Source organism: Herpailurus yagouaroundi, unplaced genomic scaffold (genome assembly GCF_014898765.1).
Source record: "Herpailurus yagouaroundi ecotype Mexico unplaced genomic scaffold, PumYag 161, whole genome shotgun sequence".
NCBI classification, from domain to species: Eukaryota; Metazoa; Chordata; class Mammalia; order Carnivora; family Felidae; genus Herpailurus; species Herpailurus yagouaroundi.
Genome location: NW_024412402.1, coordinates 6693771 through 6699839, shown reverse-complemented (window position 1 = coordinate 6699839; position 6069 = coordinate 6693771). Strand labels below are relative to the sequence as shown.

Here is a 6069-nt window from a genome sequence, read left to right as displayed (position 1 = left end):
TTAGGAGCCTGCTTCTGCTGCCAGCGCGGGGCAGGGGTTTGCTCCTGCTGTAGAGACGGGCCTGCGCTGAGCCTCTTCCTCAGTCTCTGCTCAGACCAGACCTGAGGCCAGGTGTGAGGCCTGAGATTGGAATCCAAGGCAGAGCCAAACTGAGCAACTCCCAGAGTCAGAGGAACCAGCAATTTGGAGCCTTTCATGTGCTTGGTAATTAATAATAAACAAAATTACAAGCAAAATGATAACTCATCAAATTTGATGCGGCCCCACAGGGTCTGCTTTAGGTTTTAATGAATACGGATGGTGAGTCCAGGGATGATTCATCTGAGCCTTAATTGCAGGGAGGCGGGGAGCCCTTTCCTTGAGTCTATCACCTCTCTGTTCCCCTCTCTTCTGAGAGTCATAGCTCCCCGTGGGCAAGAAAGGAGCTGTCCCATCAGAACGCGAGGGGGTCCTGTGTGTGCGTTTCTTAGGGTTCTAACAGCGCATCCTCTCACGGAGCTTTGGGTTTTCAACCTAAAGCCACACAGCTACTGGTTCGGCCAAAAAGTTTAGTTCTCTACTTATCTATACCCACGATTTCCGGATTTCTTTTTTATGCTGATTTATTTTTCAGAGACAGAGTACAAGTGGGAGAGGGACAGAGAGAGGGGGAGACACAGAATCCGAAGCAGGCTTCAAGGCTCTGAGCTGTCAGCACAGAGAATGACGCAGGGCTTGAACCCACGAACAGTGAGATCATGAGCTGCCATCAGACGCTTGACTGAGCCACCCAGGTGCCCCGAGTCTCCAGATTTTAAACTGGCCACTGAATCCATTGCCTGGGTTGCAGGAAGCTTTGAGAAGGATGCCAGAGCAGGGAAGGAGAGGAAGGACACAGGATGCGAGCTCTTCTTGGAGGAGAAAAGAGAGAGCCGGGGTGGGGGTGGTTGAGGGAAGAGAAGGAGTTTCCTGAGCCTCAGCTGGGCCCAGTTCTGTAATCCAGCAAAGAGGTGCCCAGCCCCAACTCACCCCCATGGTATGGTTTGTGAACTGCAGCGAGATGGCATTTGGGGGCCTTTGGCAAAGCCGGGGGACCAGCGGCTTGGCCGCAGCAGGTGGCCGTCAGTAATGACCAAGTTCATGAGGCTGAAAATCGTGGCGGGGCTTCTACAACACCCACCTGGCAAAAGCTGAGAACTGGGGTGGCTTCTGGGCTATACAGATGATTCGGCTTTGCTTCCCTGTGGTGTGATGTCCCTTTGTCTTGCACTCACCATAATTGCTACCATCTGATTTAGGTCTATCTTCTCCGTTTCCACTGATTTTTTTCCCCCCTTGTTTCCTGCTAATTACCATTCGCGGTATAATACATATATTTGAAACACCTGTCCTGCCAGGTTAATGTATGTCACTCTTTTCCTCTGTGTTTAATACAGATGTGAAAAAGCAGCTAGTCTTAGTTCTTGTGTAAAAAAGCTAGACTGAGACTTGATGTTGTAATTCTCCTGTTCTTGTACCCGTCTCCTGTTTTGTTTTTGAGAAACCATGAGGTCAGGCGATTGAAAGGGAATGCTTAGGAAACTGGAAAATTAGCAGTGATGGCTGACTGTGCGGTTTTCAAAAAAAGTTGAGGAGAGATGTCACAGCCTCATGGGAATCCGACTCAGTAAAGGAAACCCAGTCTAGGAAGTAAAAAGCTGTGACTGTCAGTCTTCAGTCTCTTGTTAGAAAGCTTCGGAAAAGAACGTGTGTAGGGGGAGGGGATCCCTATCTTCTTGCTCCCCACGCATCTCCCACCCTCCCGAGGATTTTCCAAGAGGTTTAGTGCGTGTTCTTTTCGTTATGTGTATTTCCGTGAAATAGGTACTGTTGTTTTGTATGTACATATCTTCATTTACATCGTTTTCACTATGCCCTTAAGGCCCGTGCACGTGGCTATGTGGACATGTGGGCCATACCTTCTTGCCACTCCGTGACTTGAATCCCCCCATTTACGTATCTACTCCCCCAGGGATGGACACCCAGATTGCCTCTAACTCCCCCACACAACGCTTCTGTAGATGCCCAGGTCTCCTCTGTGCAGACCTGTGTGGGAATTTCCACAGGGTATATTCCCGGGAGTAGAAATGCTGAGTCACAAGCCAATTAAATATTTAATTTAAGTGAGAACCACCAGGGTCCTCCCCACCCCCCGACAAGCCTATACCAGTCTACATCCCCAGCAGCAGTACATGGGAGTTCCTGTAATCACCAACACACCCAAACACACCTCTAACCCCTACCAAAATTCTTGAAATGATCTACCTTACCAGTTTTTGCAAATCCAATGAAAATACGTGAAGTTACACAATTTTTTTTAAGTAGGCTCCATGCCTAATGTGGGGCTTGAATGCACCACCCTGAGATCGAGTCACATGCTCTACCACTGAGCCAGGCAGGTGCCCTTATAATTTTTTAAATTTCACCTTTCTCTAACCAATTGGAGCTCATCTAAGTGTGCACATCGGTGAGGTAAGTTCATTGATGTAACAACCCACACATCTCAGTGGCTTCACAAAGTAAATGCTGATACATCTCTGTTCACTCCACAGTCCAGTGTGGAGGGAGTCCGGGGAGGGATACAGCTCCAGGCGGTCAGACTTCTACAGTGCGGCTGTCTCATTTCCTAGGGGCCAGAGGTCTCCACTGGATTCTCTGCATCCAGCCCTTGGAGTAGGCATGAGATGCGTTCACATTCCTAGGGCCAGAACCCCATGCCACAGCCTGAGGCAAAGGACCCAAGAAATGGAGTCTTGCCGTGTGCCAGAGAAGAGAAGACACAGAAATCAGTGAAGAGTTACACAATCTGCCACAAAATGTTTGCTAACTTTGGAGATTCCTCTTCTACAAATTTCCTAATCACACCCTCACTCCTTTTTTTTTCTTTGGACTTCCTCCTAGTCCAAATTTGTATATTTTGACTTGGCTGTTTTTTGTATATTCTAGAAGGTGTTGGTTTTATCCACTGCAAAGATTTCTTCCAGTCTGTCTGCCTGATCACTTTGGCTACGGGTCTATCATCAATCAGCAATCTAATTTTTACGTAACCTAGTTAAGCAGTACGTAGCCTTATGGTTTTTGTTTGTGAAACTGCGTTTGTTATTTGCTTACAGGCTTAACCTCTGAATTCCTCTTAAATGCACCTCGTCACTTGTTAAGGCAACATGTAGTAGAAAGTCCCAAAAGAAAAAGCCCACCCCAAAACTAATTGCCCTGCTATCAAGTCTTTCCCCCAGCATACAGTTTCTCACAATCCTATAGGTCCTAGCCTGGAAAAACTCAATTCTCTGAAGCTTCTGTCTGAATGTACAAAACTGTTCAGAAAGCCCTTTCTACTGGCTGGAGAGTTGGGCGACAGCCAGACCACAGAGCGTGTGCCATTAAAATGGTTGCAACCTTTGGGGCGCCTGGGTGGCGCAGTCGGTTGAGCGTCCGACTTCAGCCAGGTCACGATCTCGCGGTCCGCGAGTTCGAGCCCCGCGTCAGGCTCTGGGCTGATGGCTCGGAGCCTGGAGCCTGTTTCCGATTCTGTGTCTCCCTCTCTCTCTGCCCCTCCCTCGTTCATGCTCTGTCTCTCTCTGTCCCAAAAATAAATAAAAAACGTTGAAAAAAAAATTTTTTTTTAAATGGTTGCAACCTTAAAGGGTGTTGCGTTGGAAATTTTTCAGACACACTGGAATGTCTTTTAATCTCCCTCCCGTGTTGTTTCTTGACTTTGATCTCTTGCTCATGTTTTCCCCTTGCCTAAAAAAGCCCTTTGCTTGGCTAAACCCTCCTATCCTTAAGACTCAACCTGGGTATTGCTTCCAGGAGGCCTCCTGTGACCTCCCTCGCCCCACCCCACATCTAGGTTAACGCACCTCCTCTGTGTTCCCCAGTACCTGTCCTGCTCTTGTGCGGAACAAACCACTCCGTGTGGCAGTGGCCATTTGCCCACCTGACTGTGAACTTTTTGGAAGAGCTGAAGCCAGTTCTCCTTTGTTTCCTTAGCACCAGCATGAGACCTGACACATGCATTGGCATTAATAGCTGTCGAGTGGATCTGATGGACTTGCTGGGCCCTATCCACTGCACTTGACCCTCCTGCCCCTGCCTCATGAAATTTGGGGAGATTTTCACTACAATAGAGAGGGCTCAGAAGAATTCCACTCCAGCAGCCAGCTAGGGCGCCTCTCCCTTGCTCTTTGTCCAAGCTACTAATGGGCTGATCCTTCAGCACAAGGACCTGGGCTTTAGTTTCTGTTGTGGAAGGGGAGGGGGGCATTCATCCTACATATGGTTGAGTGAAGGTCAGTGAAAATCAGGGTCCTCCGGCCGGGCCGTGGCCCTCCTCTTCCTGATTCCCACATTCAGAGGTCAGGTTGAACAGGAGAGCAGGCCTCAGGCAAACAAGGTTGAGGGAAGACTGTCCTCTGCCCCATGGACCTTGCAGTCCGCCAAGCTCAAGGCTCCACTGCCCCCTTGTGTCCGGAGAGTGAAGGACAAGGGAAATAATCCAAAACAGGTTTAGGACTGGTCCCCAGGGAGCCATCTTGCTGTCCTGCCTCCTTCCCCTGAAGGACACACTCACATACAGAGACACATGGTCAGGTGGACGGCCTGCCTCGTCTTCCAGGGGTGTGCCAGCCATCCCCCTCACTGCCTGCTCTTTCCCCTGGAGGTCTGAGTGCCTGGGATCCTCCTCTGGAAGGCAAAGTAAGGGTTGGGGGGGGGGGGGGCTTGAACATTGTAAAGGGAGTTTCTCCAGGGGAGGCTTGCAGACAGGATGGGAACAGGTAGGAGGGCAGCTCCCTTCTGCCTGTAGATTCTGCGTCCAGAGGCGTCCTCCCCTGCAGCTTTGGGGAGCTCTGTTGTAGAGAGAGGGACACTGCTGGGCTTGGCACCTCCCCTAGGTGCCCCGCCCTCATAGCCCTGTCCAGCTGTGCCAGACCTCAGTCTAGGTCTGTCCATCCCAGCAAATGTCTGAGCCCTTCTCCCACCCCCTCTGCCCCGGTTACTCTCCACAGTACCTCCCTGCTGATTTCCTTCTTAGGGCTCACTTTTTTTTTTTTTTTTTTTTGTCTATTCCTTTATTGTCTGCCTTCCCTTCTCCAAAGCCGAATGAGGGCAGGGCCTTGCTGGACTCATTCACCATATCCTCAGAAGACAAAACAGGGACAGGAATATAATGGCCACTTATTCTGTGTTTCCTGACTGAGGTTCCCCAAACATGACTGATGTCCCCGCCCCCCAAAGCTCCCACCTTGGCCAGGCTGCTTCTTCCGTCAGAAATGCTTTCAACACCCCAGCCTACCTCCACCCCACCTTCTGTTTGCCTGGCGATCGGGTACTCACTGTGAGTTCAAGACTCGCTTTAAACATTACCTCTTGGTTACTGGAGGGGGTGTGGGAGGGAGGACGGGCTACATGAGTGAGAGGCACTAAGGAATCTACTCCTGAAATCATTGTTGCACTAGATGCTAACTAATTCGGATGTAAATTGAAAAAAGTGAAATTAAAAACTAAATAAATAAAAATAAACATTACCCCTTTGTGGTGTGCCTGGGTGGCTCAGTCGGTTGAGCATCCGACTCCTGATTTCGGTTGACGTCATGACCTCACGATTCGTGGGACTGAGCCCCACACCGGGCTCTGCACTCACAGCGTGGAGCCTGCTTGGGAGTCTCTCTCCCTCTCCCTCTGCCCCTCTCCCGCTTGTACTCTCACTCAAAATAAATAAATAAAACTTTAAGAAGAAATATTGCCTCTTTGTGATGCCTCCCTTATCTCCCCCAGATTAAGAATGACCTTCTGTGTGCCCTCCCCTCTTAACACTGCTGTCATACCATCTGTGAATGAGCCCAACAAGGGCAAGAATTGTGTCATATTTGTTTTCACATATAAAACATATTTGTTTTCTTAGGGCCTGACAAATGGCAGGTTCTAAATGAGTATTTATTGATGAACTCTGATTACCCCCTGGAGAGTCCAATGCCCTGAGCTACCTTCCTATCCTTCCTTGTCCCCCAGCGTTCTCTCATAGGGATCCCACCCTCCAGGCAAAGAAAACAT

At 49.5% G+C, this 6069-nt stretch overlaps 1 long non-coding RNA gene across 1 annotated transcript; it reads right to left on the bottom strand.

Moving 5' to 3' along the window:
- Window positions 1-2113: 2113 nt before the first annotated feature.
- On the bottom strand, window positions 2114-5484 carry LOC121035412 (uncharacterized). The gene is made up of 2 exons (XR_005792871.1): window positions 3656-5484; window positions 2114-3414 (listed from the first exon to the last, which is right to left on the bottom strand). It is a non-coding gene; the product is annotated as an uncharacterized LOC121035412 (long non-coding RNA).
- Between the last annotated feature and the right edge of the window lie 585 nt (window positions 5485-6069).